The sequence below is a fragment of the Saccopteryx bilineata genome, chromosome 6 (assembly GCF_036850765.1).
Source record: "Saccopteryx bilineata isolate mSacBil1 chromosome 6, mSacBil1_pri_phased_curated, whole genome shotgun sequence".
In the NCBI taxonomy this organism is placed as follows: Eukaryota; Metazoa; Chordata; class Mammalia; order Chiroptera; family Emballonuridae; genus Saccopteryx; species Saccopteryx bilineata.
The window spans coordinates 47,798,733-47,821,679 of record NC_089495.1 but is presented as its reverse complement, the minus strand read 5'-3'; the positions used below and the strand labels follow the sequence as shown (position 1 = coordinate 47,821,679).

Genomic DNA, 22,947 nt, shown 5'->3' with positions numbered 1-22,947 from the left:
AAATTTTGACTAATTTAATTATATTATATATTATGTAAAGCATGTAAGTAGCAAAATAAATTCAAGTTACAAACATATAGAGTCCAAAATTAATTTGAAGCAAGTGATTGTAATAGTTTTCTTTTACATACAGAAATACAGTTTTAACACATTCATTTGTGTTGAATCAATATAACTGAGTGCAGCAAACCTGTTATTCCCCTGATAAAGAACAGCAGGAATATTTAAGTATCCTAGGTAAGCTTATTATTTTGATAGGAAATTGCTTCTGTGTACCTTAGCCTTATCACCATTATGTATTTTATAACCCAATGTTTTTTTCTGCTTACAGAAGTGTCTTTTATAAAGGACCATACTGAATTCAAAAAGCATGGCTTCCAGTAGCTTTCTCACACTTATTAAAAGTAGTTGGTATTTTAGTAGTTCAATAGTAGGAGGACGCTGCACAGTCACAATATGTTCATTGATAAATCTTTTACTCAGAAACAGCTAATGGCAACTCAGGCAGAAAGGGTACTTTGGTTTATTTGCTCTCTTCTAAGTAGTTAAAATCTAGTTTTATATTCTTTGATAGTTATAATTTATTTCTATTGATACATGTTTCCCTAAGGTCATTCCAGCTCTCTCCTGACCAAATTAAGTTAATAAACTCAGTGTTGTTTAGCTGTGAGGTGTTGCAACACTATAGGTCATTTCTTCTCCTTGTAATTCTCTTGGGTTGCATGAAACTGTTTTGAAACTTCTGTCTTCTAAATTATGGTTTACAGCATATCCTTTTCTTTATGTCCCACGTGTCTGTTCTCTATATTCAACCTCTTAAGTGAGCATCTGTTCCTACAGTTTCCATCATCATCTGCTGGTGTCCAGATACTATTACTGAAGCATGTATCTATGCTGCTTCTTAGATATAGGCCATACCAGTACCATCATCCCTTAAAAATCAACAAGACAACTTGATATCAGGCTCAATTCCCAGATCCTACTGCCTGGATCTTTTCAGGACCCACATGTCTGGCCCCACATAGGCAGAAGGACTGCACACATTCTCTTTTCACAGATCATCACTGGTGATTTCTTCGGCCATAACTTAGTCCATCGATGTACAAGGCTCCTTTCACTTTATTCTCACTGCTAGAGCCCAAGCTAAGCCATGGGACCTCAGATCTGGACTGCCATAAATATCAACCTTATAAACATCCTGTCCTTTAGATCAGCAATCAACTTTCCAACACAGTGATACGGTCTTTCCAGAAAACCTCAGTTTATCCTCTTATTCCTCATTCATTCATTCATTTGCACAGAAAACATTTGCATCCACTATGGTATCAGGCACTGTGATACGTGCTGGGTATACAGCATGGAACATCATGGAGCTTACAAACTGCCTGCTTTATTTAACCTTTTGTTTTAAGAACACAGTCCCACTGAGTTTACCTGCACTTCCTTTCATAGGTAATACCGCACACTCCACTTGAATTGCCTAAACAGACCATTAACACCATCTTCCACCCTTTCTCAACTACTCCAACCCCATCATTCCAGTTGTGTCCTGCTGTGTCCTCATTGTTTGCTGCCAACCCACATCAGCCCTTCTTGGCCCTTAGCTTAACTCATGAAGAGTTTTTTGTCTCTGTGTTTGGAGTAAAAGCATAAACAAGAGAAACACACTGCTCCAGTAGACTCCCAGTATCTGTAGTAGACTCACAATATCTACTTGATTCTAAAAAGCCCCCAAAGAAAACATAAATCACTGATTTAATTTTAATCCTTAGGAGTCACTACAATTGGGAGCATAACGAACTCAACCACTGTCCTTCTGGTCACTTATGTGCACCGAGTCTGGGGCCTTTATGAGTAAAAGGGCATGGCCAATATGAAAAGCAGTATTGGAGCACCGCAAAAAATTAAACAAAGAACTATCATATGGCCCAGTTACTCCACTTTCAGGCCTTTATCTGAAGAAAATAAAAACTCTTACTGTATTTCAAAGGCTGGAACTCCCTCATATTCAAGCCCCGGTCACCTTTGTTCCCTGCGAAAGGCGCTGAGGACCATGTCCCCTGTTCTCTGTGCCCCTCCATGAGCTCACCTTTTACAGCATGTACAGCCCAGGATGGACCCCAGCGACCCCCGTTCAGTTGGTGCTCTATAATTACCTTTCATCTTAACAATCAAAACCTGTTATTCCCCTGATAAAGAACAGCAGGAATATTTAAGTATCCTAGGTAAGCTTATTATTTTGATAGGAAATTGCTTCTGTGTACCTTAGCCTTATCACCATTATGTATTTTATAACCCAATTATTTTTTTCCGCTTACAGAAGTGTCTTTTATAAAGCACCATACTGAATTCAAAAAGCATGGCTTCCATTCAATGGCAAGTGTTAAAGATAGAATATGATGTGAAACTGAACATTCACTAATCCAACTACCTTATAAGAAGGAAAACAATCCTCAAACACAGAGGGAGGGGAGAGAAAACCAAAATCCCACAAAAAGGTGATGAAATGCTTTGGAAGATTAGGAGGTTCCCATGGAAAAACAGCTCATCAATTGATATTCTCCCCACATTCTGTTGATTGCCATGTAAAAACCAATTGGTCATATTATACGGAGTGAAATAAGTAAATCAGAAAAAAAAACTATGAACTACATGAATCCATACATAGAAGGGACATGAAAATGAAACTCAGAGACATGAACAAGAATGTGATGGCAACAGGGGTGGGGGGAGGGAGGATGGGGTGAAGAAGGAGAGAGGGGTTGGGGGAGGGGAGGGGCACAAAGAAAACCAGATAGAAGGTGACAGAAGACAATTTAACTTTGGGGGAGGGATATACAGCACAATCAAATGTCAAAATAATCTAGAGATGTTTTCTCTCAACATATGTACCCTGATTTATCAATGTCACTGCATTAAATTTAATAAATAAATTTTAAAAAAAAACAATTGGTCCAACAAAAATATTTACTGAGGGTTTGTTGTGTGCCAGGCCTGTTCTTAGCATGTTGTATATCATGTCATTCAATTCTTACTCAAACTATTTCATAGATGAGGAAACAGGCACAGAGATGAGACAGGATATAAACCAAGAAAAGTGGTTTACAGAACTACTAAATTCAAATTTCATTATATTATAAAGTAGATAGATGATGAAAAGAAAACTTTTTCACTGTATTCTTATAATTCAACCTGGTGACTATAAACTCTCTTGGCACCAATTATTGTTTGTGAAAATAGTACACACATTCCTCATCTCTTAAAACTGAATCCATTTTTACTATATGATTCCTTCTGTAGTTTTTTTCAGCCACAAATTTATAAAATTATATTTTTCTGGCAAGAAACTATCAAACTTCTCATAAAATCTATTAAATGTTTCAGGCTTTTTAAGTCATTATTCATTAAACCAGCTTTTTTTCTTGAGGGTGAATCTTATAAATATTCCATTATGCTTTTATCTTTTCTCTGAATTTTGAAAAACATGAGAAAAAGAGCATTCATTTCCAATCTGATAATCTCATATTATGTAGTAAAAAGAATGGTATCTTAATATCTTACTTCCCTAGAGTTAGCTTTAGTCTCATAAATTCTTTTTTTTTTTTAATTAGGTGAGAGGTGGGAGGCAGGTAGGCAAAGACAGACTCCCACATGCACCCTGACCAGGACCCACTCAGCAAGCCTCCTACAGGTGATGCTCTGCCCATCTGGGGCTACTGCTCTGTTGCTCAGCAACCAAGCTACTTCAGCACCTGAGGCCTGAGATGAACTCTATGGAGCCATCCTCAGCACCCAGGCCAAGCAGATGGTCGCTTCTTCTGTGTGCCCTGCCTAGGAATCGAACCCAAGACTTCCACACACTGGGTGAACATTCTACTGCTGAGCCAACCAGCCAGGCCCAGTCTCACAAATTCTTGACTGAACATGCTGAAAATGTGATAATAGATCTTACTTATCATACATGGGTAAAAGATTGTATGTTTTCTGCAGAGAATGTACTAGAACAGAAAGAAGGGATTTATTGAGAGAAGTCTTCAAAATCTAAAGTTCAGAACAGAGTCAAGGGGGTGATTTTGTTTTGTAGTGTTTGTTCTCCCACCAAGGAAAATCCAGACTAAATGGAAGTTAGCAATGAACATTAGCAAGCGGTAGGTATTTATGCAACAAAAAGAACTATTTTATCTAAATGTTTCCAATAACGTGTTGGGCTATCCAGAGAGATGGTGGGCTCCTTTCTGGACATCCTGAGAAAGAATGACTACATACTGTGCAGTTTGCATATAGGACTTCTGGACTGTCTGGTAACTGGCAATAGATTACATCCCAGATGACTTGTGATGATAAATTTATCATACTCTTAAAGCTGCTCCTAATTTTATACAATTTATCAATTCTTAGGGAGGGCAATAGGGAGGGCAATGGTCCATCAACTACTGTATATATAGAGGGGGGGGAGAATATATATATATATTTTCCCACTTGAAAGATGATAACATTTACTAAAAGCTATATGCAAGGCCTTAATACCCCTTGAAGTTTTTAGTATTATCCCCCTTGTATAGATTATAAATCTGAGGCAAACTTGCCCAGCGTCACATGAGCTGGCAGCAAGTGGAGTGGAGAACCCAGGGAGTCTGTTTGGTTGTGAGAACAGAGATGGGGGAGGGAGGGAGAGAGCAGGCAGAGAATTTGATTCTTACTTTTGAGCCTGGAGAAGTTTAGTAAAATTATGTTTTGCAACAATGATAAATTGCATTGCAATTCTTTAAAACAAATAAAATATAAAAATAAATTTAAGCTTAAACAAATCATATGTAACATTTAAGCTTAAACAAGTCATATCTATATGATTCACATGATGCATGAGACTAAGAGCTTGATTGGGTCATCTGATCTACCTTGTTGCCATGCCCCAGGGAGACAAGTGTTCTATTTCTCAGATAAAAACTGATGTTTAGAGAAGGTAGGTGCCCTGCCTGAGGTCACTTTCTGACCTTTACCCCCATGATATTCAGCTGTCCACATCTTTTGATCTGATCTTTCCATGACATTTCCCAGTGATCAGACGCAGAAAATTTCCTAATTCTTGCCTCTTCCACCTCTAACCAGTGAAATTAAATTAGAGCATAGCTGCCCCTAGAACCACAACGGCAGTCCTTCCAAGCCACTCTCAAGCAAGCCTCTCTTCAGTCCCTTTAGCTCATGAGCTTTCAGGAGCTAAGACACATCTTTTCTTCTAATCAGCCTTCAGCTTGGAGGAAAGACAGGCATATGAGTTGCTTTCTGTCTTAACACAGCCCAAGTTCCATAGGTGCCGCCAGTGGCAGCAGAGCGGATCACTTTAGCAGCAGAACTAAGACAGCACTGAAATTTTGACTCCTGGGGTACCAGCAACCATCTGCCTGGCCTCACTCTGCCCCTCTCTCTCTTCACATGCACTTTCACCTGGGTGTTTCTTCTATGTCTTGGCCCTTACTAAAACAGGAGGCAGTCCTGCAGAACAGTGCTACACGCACGATCCATGGCCCTTACTAAAGCAGGGGGCAGCCCCGCAGAAGCGGTGCTACACGCACGGTCCATGGCCCTTACTAAAGCAGGGGGCAGCCCCGCAGAAGCGGTGCTACACGCACGGTCCATGGCCCTTACTAAAGCAGGGGGCAGCCCCGCAGAAGCGGTGCTACACGCACGGTCCATGGCCCTTACTAAAAAGCAGGAGGCAGTCTCACAGAAGCAGTGCTACACGCACGGTCCATGGCCCTTACTAAAGCAGGGGGCAGCCCCGCAGAAGCGGTGCTACACGCATGGTCCATGGCCCTTACTAAAGCAGGGGGCAGCCCCGCAGAAGCAGTGCTACACACATGGTCCAGTCTCAGATCTTTAAGGACCACCCAAGATGAGCTACTGAACAAAAAATGTCAAACATTTCAAAACCCATCTCCACAGGCTTTTCTTTTTCCTTTTCCTTTTCTCGACACACCGCTTAAAACATAAAACAGTTCTCTATTTTTTATACTAAGTTTACTTACTAAATTTCAAAAAAAGGATCATATTATTTTCTGGTTCTTCCTACAAATACCTCAAAACAGTGTCATTATTTCACCAAGGATTCTGTTGTTTCATTTTTTTAAACTGTGATACTGAATTTTATTTACTTTTAAAAATCACTGGATTTGGTAAAGGATTTCAGGATAGACCATCATGGCCCAACACCTGTTTGTTGTTGCACCCTGTGTGCCAAGCAAAAGTAGCCAAGCAGGACAGGAAAGGAAGTTGTATTTGTGTCACCTCAGTCACTGCCCTATTGATTACAAATTGAGGCAATTAGTTGCACATGGAGGCTGAGTATCCTCATCTTAGCCTTTACTCGGAAAATTCAGTCACTACATGTTTAAAAAGGATATCATGGCCTTGAGCTGCTTGGCTTAGTGGCAGAGCATCAGCTTGGTGTGTGGATGTCCCAGGTTCAACTCTCGGTCAGGGCACACAGGAGAAGCTACCATCTGCTTCTCCACACTTCCCCCTCACTCTTGTCTCTCTCTCTCTCTTCCCCTCCCATAGCCAAGGCTCCACTGGAGCAAGTTGGCCCAGGCACTGAGGATGGTACCATGGCCTCGTCTCAGATGCTAGAATGGCTCTGGAGCAATGGCCCCAGATGGGCAGAGCATTGCCCCCTAGTGGGCATGCCGGGTGGATCCTGATCAGGTGCATGCACGAGTCTGTCTCTCTGCCTTCTCACTTCTCACTTAAGAAAAATACAAAAAAAAAAAAGGATATTATGAATTCATAACTTTGTGAGTTATTCTGGGTACAGTGTAGGTATAAGAAAATTTTAAAAGAAAAATGTCAGTGTTAAAAACGACCATAGGTTAATCATGTGACTGTAAGATGGTCAACTTTTCTAATCTCAGAGTAGTTCCTAAAAGACTCTTTCAGCCTCCAGGTAGTGGCAGAGCCTTTGATGATTTCCATCATCCAATAGTTAAGTGAAAGGCATTTTATTTTGCTAAATGATCACTATTGTTTCAGGATTATAAAAAATCAGAAAAGGAGATTACCTATTTTTATTGTGGTTGCTTAGTCTTGTAATAGATCTACAAAGGTTGTAGCAGGTGTATGGAAAATAATGGTTTTCAAAACTTCCATACTGGACTTAAATCATATGGAAAATTGAACAGATTTATTTAGTATTAGTATGTACGCGTTGTTTAATTTTGTAATATAAATTCACAAAGTTTGGACAAAAAGGTAAATTGTTTAAAATAGTAGTTTCCATGGACCTAGATGTTATTATGCTAAGTGAAATAATTTAGAGAGAGAAAGACTTTAATACTATAAGATTTCACTTATGTGGAATCTAAAAATAAGATAAACAAAATACAAAACAGATTCACAGAGAACAAGCCAATGGTTGGTAGGTGGAAGGGGAGTTAGGGAACTGGGTGACGAAGGGAATAAGAAGTACAAACTGGCAGTTACAAATGGTAACTGAGATGTCAAGTTCAGTAGAGTTCGAAATCTAATCAGTAATATTGTAATAATTGTATACGCTACCAAATGCGTACTATAATTATAGTGGGAAATCACTTTATAAGTCACATAAATGTCTAACCACTACACTTTACACTGGAAACTAAAATAATATTGACTATCAACTGTAATTGAAAAATAAAGAATGTGTAGAACAGAGTTTACAATATAAAAAGAAATAGTAGTTTCCAACGGCTGCTTAACATTTGAATCATCCAAGTGTTTTTAAACATTCTCAGCACTACTCATTCTTGAACTCAAACATACTAAGTCAGAACCTTCCAGGGTGGAGTGTGAGAAAAGGTATCTTTAGCCTGACCTGTGGTGGAACAGTAGATAAAGCATCAACCTAGAATGCTGAGGTCACCTGTTTGAAACATCAGGCTTGTCCAGTCAAGGCACATATGGGAGTTGATGATTGCTGCTCCTCTACCCCATTCTCCTCCCCTCTCTCTCTCTACTCACACACACACACATACACAAAATTATATATATATATCCCCAGGTGATTCTTACACACTCACTCAGCAGTGGTTCCAACCAGTGATGAGATCACTGGTCAGATGCTTAGAAGAGTATTTTAACACCTCTAGAATTTCCTGTTCATAATAAGACTGGTTGGGGGAAAAAACTAGACTAATTATAAGCAACACACACAAAAAATAGAAATCAGAGACAAAAATTTTTATTTATAAAATAAATATATTGTTTTTACTTTTCCTCAGAGAACTTCAGAATTTTCTAAAACAAATTATATGGAATACATTTTATATATTTATTATATTTTTTTCCTGGGTTTTCTACTATAATTTTCTGGTCTAGAATATACATTTGAAATAACTATTCATTTCTTGAAAGAAGGAAAGCAAAAATAAATTACCTAGTTCAACCGAGTTGGTTTTAAAACACTTTAATTTTTTATTTAATAAGAAGTTAAAAGTTGTTTTTAGGCTCTCCAGGGTTTAAGTCTTTTTATTCCATAAAATATTGACATATATTCAATTGAGGGGTAAGAAAAGAATAATTTAAGGAGAGGTGTTTCCAAATCCAGCAAGCTCTAAATCTGAAATATTAAATCCCTTTTTTACAATATTTATCATAATCTCTGTGCTTTAGCTCTTGGGAGTAATAGTTAAGCAAGTGTCCAGGCTTAAAAAAATTCTTATTTGTTTTAAATTATTTATCATTTATTTTAACCTCAGGCAAATTTTGTAATATATTCAATAGTATTTTCAATCATCACTGACTTGTTGTATCTCATCTGATACAAATGTGTATCTTGTCTAATACAGGCTCCCATAATTTATAGTTTTCAGCAATAAGAAGTACTTTTTTAAAACTTTCCTCTGTTCCAGGAGTAATATATAAAATTTCTTATGAATTTCATTAAAATAATAAAGGGGAATAGATTATTTTAAATAATGAAGCAAAAGATCTACAGCTAACTAAATGATAAAGTAGTAACTAATTGTTTTATCTAGGCATAACAAAGTAAGAACTAAAATACCCACAATCACCCAAGCTTGAAGACTTGGATTTATTCTTTACCCATCCTTCCAGCTCAATCCTTGATATGGTGACTAAGGTCTGACAGCACTTGTTCTATTGGTAAATCTCTGTTGTCCACCTCTCTACTTCCATTACTGTAGTCGTGATTCCAGTCACTCTACCTAAGAATTTTATCCCCAATTTCTCCAACACCTCCCTTTGCTGACTCCCATTCTTATTTTTGTCCTATTCTTGACTTCATTCTATTTTTTTTTTGACAGAGACAGAGAGAGGGACAGATAGGGACAGACAGACAGGAAGGGAAAGAGATGAGAAGCATCAATTCTTTGTTGCGGCATCTTAGTTGTTCATTGATTGTTTTCTCATATGTGCCTTGATAGGAGGGAGGGGGACTACAGCAAAGCAAGTGACCCCTTGCTCAAACCAGCGACCTTGGGCTCAAGCCAGCGACCATTGCATCATGTCTATAATCCCACACTCAAGCCAGTGACCCCATGCTAAAGCAACCTCTGGGTTTTGAACCTGGGTCCTCCACATCCCAGTCCAATGCTCTATCCACTGCACCACCACCTGGTCAGGCTTATTCTATTTCTTGGCACGTTAATACATCCTATAGATAACTATAGATTAACATGCCTAAAGTTTATAACACTGTGGCTCATAGTTTCTTCTACCAGATCTTAAGCTTTCCTAAATTTAATGAATCTATTCATGTTTTTACACATTATTTTCTTTCTTTACCTCTTTAGTTCTATTTTGTTGTTTACTTCCTAAATTGAAATGCTGCTTTTTTATTAATTCCTTCTTAGGTCATAGAACCCTCTGAGGAAATGCTACACCTATGAGCCATGTCTTTCAATAAATACACATAAGAATACTCTCAGCTATACATATTATAATGCTATGATAATTAGTATACATTGGAGGCTTATAACAATTTTCTTAAAGATAGTAACTTTTATTATTTTAATTTTTCTCATTTAATTACTTTTGAACTATTGTTCTGATACTTGCATACTTCTAACTCACCTTTTTTTGGTAGCATTTGCTTACTATGTATTTTTTCATCTTTTTTATTTTCCTATTTTGATCAATATTAGTATCATCAAAGAATTGTCTTCTGTATATTTTAGAATTGTATATCTTCAGAATATTATTTTACTGCTTGCTGATACTTTATTTTAGAGAGGGTATATCAAGCCAGTTTAAATTTTCCCTTTAGAAAATAGACAATTCTTTTTTTTATTTGCTCAAAATACTGCTGGGATATTTTCCTTTAAATCTTTTCTTTCAAATCCAAAGCATTCACCAGGTTATACCTAGATGTTGGCTACTTTTTATTAATTTTTCCTGCTCTTTAATAACTCATCTTCACCTGCATATTTGTTTTTTGTTTATTTGTTTGTTTGTTTTTGCAGGGACAGAGAGAGAGAATCAGAGAGAGAGAGAGGGAGAGGAAGGGACAGACAGACAGGAATGGAGAGAGATGAGAAGCATCAATCATCAGTTTTTCATTACGACACCTTAGTTGTTCATTGATTGCTTTCTCATATGTGCCTTGACCAGGGGGCAGAGTGAGTGACCCCTTGCTCAAGCCAGCAACCTTGGGATCAAGCTGGTGAGCTCTGCTTCAACCAGATGAGCCTGCGCTCAAGCTGGTGACCTTGGGGTCTTGAACCTGGGTCCTCCGCATCCCAGTCTGACGCTCTATCCACTGCGCCACCGCCTGGTCAGGCTTCACCTGCATATTTGGATTTTTTTTTTCATCTAAAATAAATTACTGTATTTCACTTAGGACATGGCTTGTATTTCATCTGCTCTGATCTCCCTGTCAGTAGGACCATTTATTCATGTGTCTCTGTTGGCTATCTCCCACACACATTATCCTTGCTCCAAACAAAGCCCTCTTTTCATCTCTTTCCTTTGCATAATTGGAGATAAGTCTTACTCTTGATCTCCACATAAGAGATTCCCTTGGCTGCAGTGTTCTGATCTTTCATTTTCCAATTTTCCTGGGCTCCCTCTACAGAACTCTGTTCCTGCCCTATCTCTGGACTTGTGGAGTCAGTCCCTGTCATCTGATCATATTCCATTTGGTGTGGCTCCGCCTGCCTTGGGTTCTTACAGAGAAATTGCTTCAGAAGTCAAGCAATTCTGTCTTAGCTGCAGAATGCTCCCAATTTAAGCCTTCGCCACTTTAAAGTAAGTGGGTCTGCCAGGAACTATGTTCCTTATTTTTTGCACACTCTCTTAGAGACTTGTGACCTGAACCTTAATTTTGCCCTTTAGTTCCATTAGTCCAGTTCCACCTGAACAGTATCTATGAGAAATACCTTGGAGTCTATGGCCTAAGAGGTAACAGAATTCTTTTCCCTGTACCTGTGGGGTGCAAGTTTCTCACTGTATAAATTGCTTTGATCATCTATTTGAAGTGTGAGTAGAAAAGCAAAAAGCATAATTATACCCTGGGGCTCAAAAACCCTTTTTACTGAAAGAACTTGCATTTCCTTTTTTTTTTTTCAGCTTACCACTTTTATAGCACTCCTACTTAGGTTTTACTCTAAGAGGTGTATTTTATCATCTGGTTTTCAGATGAATTTGTTAAAGGTCAAGTCTTTATATAGTGCAAAGGTCATACGTCTAAGCTATTATTTTATCTTTTTTTTATTCCTGAAAAAGAAGAAAAGTGATCCACAAATACTCAAAAGAAAGCCAATCTATCTCAGAAAGCATATATAGCATCTTATTCATAATGATAATCCTTAGGAAAGCAACTTGCAGATATGTATAGATCCATAATACATAATGCATATGGTATATACATAACATATATCCATACTAATTTAAATAATCAATTTTCCAGAAATATCATTTTTTTTAATTTATCATGAAAAAATATTCACTAGAATTAAAAACCCTATACTATAGCTATTAAGACATTATTTATAATGATGAAAAACAGAAACAACTATCCAATGATAGAAGTATGGCTACTTAAGTGAGGCTATTAGAGTCTTCTTACAGAGCCACTTACAACTTTCTAAGTAATAACACTGTATAAAAAATGAAAAAATGCTTATAACAAATATTAAGAAACATACAATACCATCACTACAACTACACAAAATACATAGTATTACAAAAATTACAGTAAATGCACAAATATTACAACCATTTGATTAGGTTGTTAGGAGGACGGATGTTTATTCTCTTCTTGCTACCATCTCTTGTCATTTTTATCATGTCCAGTTACTTTAAAATTCAAAAGATAAATTAAATATTAAATGTGTGCACATAAGAGTTTTGAGGTGAAAAGCTTTGTGTATAAGTCCTTAAGACAGGTAAGACTCATATAACATGACAGTCAAACTCTAAAATGTTGATTCCATTTTTGAGGGGCAATTCATAATTTCTTTAGATTGAATGTCATAATTTCCTAACCAAAACTAAAAAATAGGATATCTCATTGTCTATCTACTTAATTACAGATTTGTCTTTCCTGACAGATTCTTAGGGTGGGGGTTTATCTCTTTCCCCATTGAATCCCCAGCTCCTGATGCCTAGCTTGCTTGCAATTAGGATACAGTGCTGTGGGTAGATGTGATTTTTTTTCTTCACAAACTCTAAATCTACATGTGACTCTTCTCTTGGGATAAATTTACACAGCCATTAAGACGCTGAAATTATCTCAGCATCAAGGGTAAACGATAAAACAAATACCTACACGTATGCCCACGTATACACATACACACTCATAATATATGAAGAAACGAGAAGCAAATGGAAACCATTTCAAAGAAATTCCACACCCAAAGAAGAAAATACTCCTCAACCCTTCAGTGCTCTAAACTGCAAGCAAATGATATTATTTTGATTAAGTCTTTTTCTTTAAAAACATTTTCCTTTTTCGAATCATATCCAATATCATAAGTATATTACCACCATCCCCCAAGGCATAACTTACCTTCAGCTTCTATAGAGCTTCTAGACTAGTCCCTATCAGTGTCAGCACATCTATTCTGCAAGATGTCAAGTCTTCCACTACCATAGAAGAGGGTCCTATGAGTACATTCATTCAAAAATTTTTCTCCCAGGCCTGATTTTTCCTTCACTCTGCTTGGTTTTAGCAGTGTTGGGCTCAAAATACACAACAGAAAAACAAAAAAATCCAACACAGAAAGGTCCATAGAATGAAAGCCAACCAGTGAGGAAATGACTTTGCTGTTGTAGAAATTTGAGAAGCCGGGATGACGTCAGAGTAATGGCGGAGTAGGAAGCGATACCGATAAATCTCCCCCAAAACTCAACAAGATCTTCAACCAGAAACAGAAAAACCTATACTTGGAGCCTCCAGATGCTTCACAATACACCCGAAGGTATAGTCGAGTGAAAAATTGGCTAAATATATAACCAAATCCTGAAGGAAATAGGGAGTAAGAAATGCTCTGCCTTCCTCACTAACCTAAACAGGGCGGCTTTCTCTGGTAACTGTGAATATAGAAACTGAGGTGGGCAAAGGGGGTGAATACATCCAGGCCCGCACAAAAGGCCGAACCAGGCTGTGGCATGGAGATCCTAGCGGAGGAAAAACTGTTCCTGTGGCAAGCCGGGCAATACAAGCTAACACTCGCGCCAAACCCAAACAAAGAAAGACAAGCGGGGCAGCCATTTTACCCGTTCTCCTGGTTGGTGCGCAGTTAGTGGGCGAGAGATCTCTTCCTAAGCCCCGGAGGTGGGTGTCCGTGTTGCCCCACAGAGAGGCAGGGTCAGAGGCCTTTCTGTGGGCCGAAAGCAGAATCTCTGGGCAGCCCCAGCGCCCTGGGAAAGCCACGCACGGGAGGGAGCGAGAACTAATTCCAACGGTGGAAATTTTCCGTGCTGGTGAGGGTTTCACTCAGGGAAACGCGGCCGGCCTCATATCCTGGTGTGCGCGCGCAGATAGGTAGTGAGCGATTCCTCCGAGTGCCTCGGCAGGGCGCGCCCGTGTTATTGCACAGAGGGGCAGAGTCAGGGGCCTTTGTGTGGGCAAAAGCGGAATCTCGGGCCACCCCAGCGCCTTGCAAAAGCCGCGCACGGGGACTGAGCGAGAGCGAATTCCAGCGCTGCAAATTTCCATGCGGTTGGGGGTTTCACTCAGAGCGTGAGACTACTGGCCGCATATCCTGGTCTGCGCGCGCAGATAGTGAATGAGAGTTTCCTCCAAGCAACCCGGAAGTGGGTGCCCGCCTGTGTTACCGGACAGAGTGGCAGAGCCAGAGGTCTTTGAGTGGGCGGAAAGCCCGCCTGATTATGCTAGCAGCTCTGACTGACTGAGCCTTACCCAGAGCCCTGTGCTGAGTGGAAATAGAGTGGGGAGTTGCCAGCTCTTTGAACATCTTACTATCCAGGCAGAGGCAGCAACAATCCCATAGCTGGATTATCAGGCTACTAATTGAGGAAGGAAAGACTAGGAGAAAGGCTCCAGGAACACGGACTCTCTCACTGTAGGAGCCTATGAAAGCTAATGAGCCTTGACTCCCAACGAGACTAAAGCACAATACATGACATTGCCATAGAGACTTATCAACTGCAAACCTCTACCTGAGCGTGCCAAAGGGGCAGAACCTGGGGTAAAGAGTCACCGACCAGGAAGAGGGAGAGAAAAGAAAAAGCAAGAAGATAACCTCTCAAAATCAAGAATAATCTGCAGACTTTATAACCTATCCCATTTTATTATATTTGTTCGTTTGTTTCTCTTATCTTCATTCTTGATACTTTTTTTCCTCCTCCAATTTGGCCGATTAACTCTCTGCCGGTCTTACTCTCTCCTCTCCTTGAACTACACTACCCATAAGTGTTACATCTCCCATTATCTTTTTTCTCCTCTTCCTTTCTCTCTATGAGGGTTGCACTCCAAAACCCTTAACTCTCTCTCTCTCCTTTCGTTTTTCTTCTTTTACTGGTTCCCTCTTTTTTTCTCTCTCTCTCTTTCTTTTCTCCCTCTATATTAGTTTCTTCCTTTCTCCTTTACATCTCCTCTCATTCAAACCTCAATAACAAACAAATTATCTTATCTGGGACTCAAACTTATGTTTGTGGCATTTTGGGGGGTTTTTACTTCACCTTTTTAACTCACTAGCAGTGCTCCCATCCCTGGCTCTCCATTTTATCTAGTTCTTGTTCCACTAAATACAATAGTATTTTTTTAATTTGTCCCCCCATTTTTCTGTTCTCTTATTTCTCTCATCATAACTCTTAGACAACACCAACACCTAAAAGCAAATCATTTTATTCTTGACCCAAATTTTTTCCTTATTTGCTTTTTGTGGGTCCATACCGCCCCCCTTTTTTTTTTTTCCTTTTTTTTTCTTTTTTTCTTTTTGCCCCTTTATTACTTTTCCCCAATTCAGGACCTCCATCACAGGCATTGTTTGTTATAATTCACAGTTCACCACAAGATTTTCTCAAGAAAAAGGGGAGAGGAGAGGAAAAAAGGAGGGGGGAATAATTTCCTTTTTTAAAAATATATTATTTTATTTTTCTTTATTTCATTATTAATTTTTTTTTAAAAAAACAACTCTTTTTGATTTTTTATTTTTTTTAACTTTTTATTCTTTATTAAATCTCATTAATACTATCAACAAAACCACCCTCAGATGCCATTAAGGAAGAGAAAATCGAATATCATGGATACAAAAGAAAGAGAGGTAACACAGCTAGATGAGGAAAAATCTATGGAGAAAAAATTTAATATATTGGAAACCTTGGAGCTAAATGACAGAGAATTCAAGATAGAAATCCTAAAAATCCTCCGAGATATACAAGAAAACACAGAAAGGCAATTTAGGGAGCTCAGAAAACAACTCAATGAACACAAAGAATATATGTCCAAAGAAATTGAAACTATAAAAACAAATCAAACAGAGATGAAAAACTCAATTCACGAGCTGAAAAAGGAAGTAACAAGCTTAGCTAATAGAACAGGTCAGATAGAAGAGAGGATTAGTGAAATAGAAGACAAGCAACTTGAGGCACAACAGAGAGAAGAAGAAAGAGACTCAAAAATTTAAAAAAATGAGATAGCCCTACAAGAATTATCTGACTCCATCAAAAAGAATAACATAAGAATAATAGGTATATCAGAGGGAGAAGAGAGAGAAAATGGAATGGAGAACATACTCAAACAAATAATAGATGAGAACTTCCCAAGCCTGTGGAAAGAACTAAAGCCTCAAGTTCAAGAAGCAAACAGAACTCCGAGTTTTCTTAACCCCAACAAACCTACTCCAAGGCATATCATAATGAAATTGACACAAACCAACAGCACAGAAAAAATTCTCAAGGCAGCCAGGGAAAAGAAGAATACAACATATAAAGGAAGGCCCATTAGATTATCATCAGATTTCTCAGCAGAAACTCTACAAGCTAGAAGAGAGTGGACCCCAATATTTAAAGTCCTGAAAGAAACTTTCAGCCACGAATACTATACCCATCAAAGCTATCCTTCAAATATGAAGGAGAAATAAAAACATTCACAGATACAGAAAAGATGAGGGAATTTATCATCAGAAAACCCCCACTCCAGGAATTACTAAAGGGGGTTCTCCAATCAGATACAAAGAACAAAAAAAAAAAACAGAGCCACAAGTAAAAGCTCCAAGAAGAACACAATACAACCAAATTTAAACTGTGACAACAACAAAAAGAAAGAGGGGGAGAAGATGGAGATTAACAGTAGCAAAGGACGATGGAGTGGAAAAGTACTCACAAAATAGTTTGCTACAATGAACAGGGTAGGGACCCTTTTCATTACTCAAAGGTAACCACCATTGAAAAAACCACCAGAGAAGCACATGAGATAAAAAAGATAGCAACAGAGGAAAGATGTATGGAATACAACCAAATAAAAACAAAAGATAGAAAAATGAAAGAGAAGGATCAAACAAGACACAAAACTAACATAAAGCAAGATATAAAATGGCAATAGGGAACTCACAAGTATCAATAATTACACTAAATGTAAACTGATTAAACTCACCAATAAAAAGGCACAGAGTAGCAGAATGGATTAAAAAAGAAAATCCAACTATATGCTGCCTACAGGAAACTCATCTAAGTAACAAGGATAAAAACAAATTCAAAGTGAAAGGCTGGAAAACAATACTCCAAGCAAATAACATCCAAAAAAAAGCAGGTGTAGCAATACTCATATCGGATAATGCTGACTACAAGACAGGAAAAGTACTCAGAGATAAAAATGGCCATTTCATAATGGCTAAGGGGACACTGAATCAAGAAGACATAACAATTCTTAATATATATGCACCAAACCAAGGAGCACCAAAATATATAAGACAGCTACTTATTGACCTTAAAACAAAAACTGACAAAAATACAATCATACTTGGAGACCTCAATACACCGCTGACGGCTCTAGATCGGTCATCCAAACAGAGAATCAACAAAGACATAGTGACCTTAAACAAAACACTAGAGCACCTGGATATGATAGACATCTACAGGACATTTCATCCCAAAGTGACTGAGTATACATTTTTCTCCAGTGTACATGGATCATTCTCAAGAATTGACCATATGTTGGGCCACAAAAACAACATCAGCAAATTCAGAAAAATTGAAGTTGTACCAAGCATATTTTCTGATCATAAAGCCTTGTAACTAGAATTCAACTGCAAAAAAGAGGAAAAAAAATCCCACAAAAATGTGGAAACTAAACAACATACTTTTAAAAAATGAATGGGTCAAAGAAGAAATAAGTGCAGAGATCAAAAGATTTATACAGACTAATGAAAATGACAATACGACATATCAGAATCTATGGGATGCAGCAAAAGCAGTGATAAGAGGGAAGTTCATATCACTTCAGGCATATATGAACAAACAAGAGAGAGCCCAAGTGAACCACTTAACTTCCCACCTTAAGGAACTAGAAAAAGAAGAACAAAGACAACCCAAAAGCAGCCGAAGAAAGGAGATAATAAAAATCAGAGCAGAAATAAATGAATTAGAGAACAGAAAAACTATAGAAAAAATTAATAGAACACGGAGCTGGTTCTTTGAAAAGATCAATAAAATTGACAAACCCTTGGCAAGACTTACCAAGGAAAAAAGAGAAATAACTCATATAAACAAAATCCAAAATGAAAGAGGAGAAATCACCACGGACACCGTAGATATACAAAGAATTATTGTAGAATACTATGAAAAACTTTATGCCACTAAATTCAACAACCTAGAAGAAATGGATAAATTCCTAGAACAATACAACCTTCCTAGACTGAGTCAAGAAGAAGCAGAAAGCCTAAACAGACCTATCAGTAGAGAAGAAATAGAAAAAACCATTAAAAACCTCCCCAAAAATAAAAGTCCAGGCCCTGACGGCTATACCAGCGAATTTTATCAAACATTCAAGGAAGACTTGGTTCCTATTCTACTCAAAGTCTTCCAAAAAATTGAAGAAGAAGCAATACTTCCAAACACATTTTATGAGGCCAACATAACCCTCATACCAAAACCAGGCAAGGATGGCACAAAAAAAAGAAAACTACAGACCAATATCTCTAATGAATTCAGATGCTAAAATACTAAACAAAATACTAGCAAATCGAATACAACAACATATTAAAAAAATAATACATCATGATCAAGTGGGATTCATCCCAGAATCTCAAGGATGGTTCAACATACGTAAAACGGTTAACGTAATACACCATATCAACAAAGCAAAGAACAAAAACCACATGATCTTATCAATAGATGCAGAAAAGGCTTTCGATAAAATACAACACAATTTTATGTTTAAGACTCTCAACAAAATGGGTATAGAAGGAAAATATCTCAACATGATAAAGGCCATATATGATAAACCATCAGCTAACATCATATTAAATGGCACTAAACTGAAGGCTTTCCCCCTTAAATCAGGAACAAGACAGGGTTGTCCACTCTCTCCACTCTTATTTAATGTGGTACTAGAGGTTCTCGCCACAGCAATCAGACAAGACAAAGAAATAAAAGGCATCCATATCGGAAAAGAAGAAGTAAAGGTATCACTTTTTGCAGATGATATGATCCTATACATCGAAAACCCCAAAGAATCCACAAAAAGACTACTAGAAACAATAAGCCAATACAGTAAGGTCGCAGGATACAAAATTAACATTCAGAAGTCAATAGCCTTTCTATATGCCAACAATGAAACAACTGAGAAGGAACTCAAAAGAATAATCCCCTTCACGATTGCAACAAAAAAAATAAAATACTTAGGAATAAACATAACAAAGAATGTAAAGGACTTATATAATGAAAACTATAAACCATTGTTAAGGGAAATTGAAAAAGATATAATGAGATGGAAGAATATACCTTGTTCTTGGCTAGGAAGAATAAATATAATCAAGATGGCTATATTACCCAAAGCAATATACAAATTCAATGCAATTCCCATCAAACTTCCAATGACGTTTTTTAAAGAAATAGAGCAAAAAATCATCAGATTTATATGGAACTATAAAAAACCCCGAATAGCCAAAGCAATCCTAAAGAAAAAGAATGAAGCTGGGGGCATTACAATACCTGACTTCAAACTCTATTATAGGGCCACGACAATCAAAACAGCATGGTATTGGCAGAAAAATAGACACTCAGACCAATGGAACAGAATAGAAATTCCAGAAATAAACCCACATATATATAGTCAAATAATTTTTGATAAAGGGGCCAACAACACACAATGGAGAAAAGAAAGCCTCTTCAATAAATGGTGCTGGGAAAACTGGAAAGCCACATGCAAAAGAATGAAACTGGACTACAGTTTGTCCCCCTGTACTAAAATTAACTCAAAATGGATCAAAGATCTAAACATAAGACCTGAAACAATTAAGTACATAGAAGAAGACATAGGTACTCAACTCATGGACCTGGGTTTTAAAGAGCATTTTATGAATTTGACTCCAATGGCAAGAGAAGTGAAGGCAAAAATTAATGAATGGGACTACATCAGACTAAGAAGTTTTTGCTCAGCAAGAGAAACTGATAACAAAATAAACAGAAAGCCAACTAAATGGGAAATGATATTTTCAAACAACAGCTCAGATAAGGGCCTAATATCCAAAATATACAAAGAACTCATAAAACTCAACAACAAACAAACAAACAATCCCATAAAAAAATGGGAAGAGGATATGAACAGACACTTCTCCCAGGAAGAAATACAAATGGCCAACAGATATATGAAAAGATGCTCATCTTCTTTAGCTATTAGAGAAATGCAAATCAAAACAGCAATGAGATACCACCTCACACCTGTTCGATTAGCTATTATTAGCAAGACAGGTAATAGCAAATGTTGGAGAGGCTGTGGAGAAAAAGGAACCCTCATACACTGTTGGTGGGAATGTAAAGTAGTACAACCATTATGGAAGAAAGTATGGTGGTTCCTCAAAAAACTGAAAATAGAACTACCTTATGACCCAGCAATCCCTCTACTGGGTATATACCCCCAAAACTCAGAAACATTGATACGTAAAGACACATGCAGCCCCATGTTTATTGCAGCATTGTTCACAGTGGCCAGGACATGGAAACAACCAAAAAGACCGTCAATAGATGACTGGATAAAGAAGATGTGGCACATATACACTATGGAATACTACTCAGCCATAAGAAATGATGACATCGGAACATTTACAGCAACATGGTGGGATCTAGATAACATGATACGAAGCGAAATAAGTAAATCAGAAAAAACTAGGAACTGCATTATTCCATACGTAGGTGGGACATAAAAGTGTAACTAAGAGACATTGATAAGAGTGTGGTGGTTACGGGGGGAGGGGGGAATGGGAGAGGGAAAGGGGGAGGGGGAGGGGCACAAAGAAAACAAGATAGAAGGTGACAGAGGACAATCTGACTTTGGGTGACGGGTATGCATCATAATTGAACAACAAGATACCCTGGTCTTGTTATCTTTGAATATATGTATCCTGATTTATTGATGTCACCCCATTAAAAAAATAAAATTATTTAAAAAAAAAAAAAAAAAAAAAGAAAGGTATTAGTCCAAACTGAAATGTGTTGAAAGGGTAAAATGCCCTCTAAATTTCAAAGACTTGGTACAAAATATGAAGGTAAAATATATCAGTAATAAGATTATATTGGTGATCTTTTGAAATAATGCTTTCTGTATGTTGGAATAAATTAAATACACTACAAAATTTAAAAAAAAAAAAAGAAATTTGAGAAGCCATATTTTTATTTAAAATGGATGAAATTTAACCTCTGAATGTAAAAAGCCACTCCTGTTGTATGTCTGCCTCAAGGGTAATGGCCATAATCTACTCTCTCCTCCCCTTCTACTTAATTTCAAATCAAATCACAATTGTAGCTATGAAAATATGAATCGCAAATTAAAAAAAAATAGCCACCTGTTAATTTTCGATCCCTATTAAATGTCTCCTCCAATCTTGGCCTTGTTATACACAACAGTCACTGGTACCTACCTCCCATTTCACCACCAAGGAAATCCGGGCCTACTGGTGATCACACAAACACAAGATTAAGACTATGACCCAGAGGTCCAAACCTGTGTGTATATAAATGCAGATCCTTAATAATATATATTCCCTGAAAAATTATACCTAAAACTGGAAGTTATCCTATGCTATATCAAGAATTTATCAGGATCTCAGTTCAGAGTTTTCAACCATTCTGAAAGAGGAAAATTCGAGTCAGAGGGATAACCCCCCAGTTGCTCAAGGTTCTGGGCCCGCCTTGAGATTTGAGCCTGGAGATCTAGAGTGTCGTAAGGGCCCAATGATAAGTGACGGCTTTGCTTGCTGTGCGGCCACCCTAGATATAGCTGCTCAGCCAGGACAATTAAGAAAAAAGACTGATATGAAGCCTAGAGCAATACGCAGAAGCTTGGAGGTGGGGTGGGGCAGACCCCCGACCCTTTCTGAAACCTGCTAGAGCAGGTCGACCCCCACACGGCGCGTTAGGCTTCAGGTGCGGAGGAACCCACCAATCCTCCTCAACCCCAGCCACCTGCCCACTAACACCCCGAGGGGCAGGCCGAGGTCTGGCGGCCCTGGGCTTCCAGCGCCCACCCGCGCGCCGCCGAGGCCGAGGAAGGCGCATCCTGTTGCGGGGGCAGGGAGGCGCATCTCGGCCGCCCGCGCCCCTTCCCCGCCGAGGGTAGGGATGCCCATACCGCCCCCGGTGCCGGGCCCTCCCCATCCCCGTCCCCCGCCCGCCTGGGCCCAGCCGGGAGAGGGTGACCGACGCGCGCCCGGGCTTTGGGAGGCCGTGACCAACCTGTAACCCTAGTGCTCAGAGCGGTCATGGTGCCGCGGGTGCGGCAGTGGCGGCGCGGCAGCAGGCAGGGCGCGGCGCCCACCGCTCGGAGACACGGCCCCTCACCTCCCGCGGCTCCGTCGGCGCGCGCCACCCCGCCGGTGCCGGGCTCGGCGCTGGGCGTGCTGCCGCGCGCTGCTGCCGCCCGGGTGGCGGTGGGGCCTGCGAGCGACCGAGGTCGGAGGCTAGGGCTTTTCCTTTTATTTATTTATTTTTCTTTTTTCTTTTTCTGTTCTCTCTCTCTCTCTCTCTCTTTTTTTTTCTTTTTTTTTTTTAAATCAGAGTTGACTTTGCCGCAGGGGCTGCCTTGGGATGAAAGGAGAAACCCGCGGAGGAGGCTGCGCAGCAGTTGGTGGGGAGGAGGGTCTGTGCTAGCAGGTTTCTCCTCTCTGGCTGCCGCTGGCAGTCTCACAGCAACAGCTGGGCTCTCCGGTGCCAGCTCCTCTCGTGGGCTCTGTCGTGCTCACGGAGCACGGCCGTGTGCACTCAGACGGACACATTCGGGGCACACGCAAGGCAAATGCATAGAGATGGAGCAAGGCCTGGGTGCGTGCGTTT

General features: G+C 39.0%; 1 protein-coding gene across 3 annotated transcripts in view; it reads right to left on the bottom strand.

Moving 5' to 3' along the window:
* NALCN (sodium leak channel, non-selective) overlaps positions 1-22,693 on the bottom strand; it is a 361,051-nt gene extending 338,358 nt beyond the window's left edge. For all 3 annotated transcript variants that reach the window (XM_066235655.1, XM_066235656.1, XM_066235654.1), the window contains exon 1: positions 22,351-22,693. The gene's annotated coding sequence lies outside the window, so the exon portion shown is untranslated. The remainder of the gene's footprint in view (positions 1-22,350) is intronic.
* Positions 22,694-22,947: the final 254 nt, after the last annotated feature.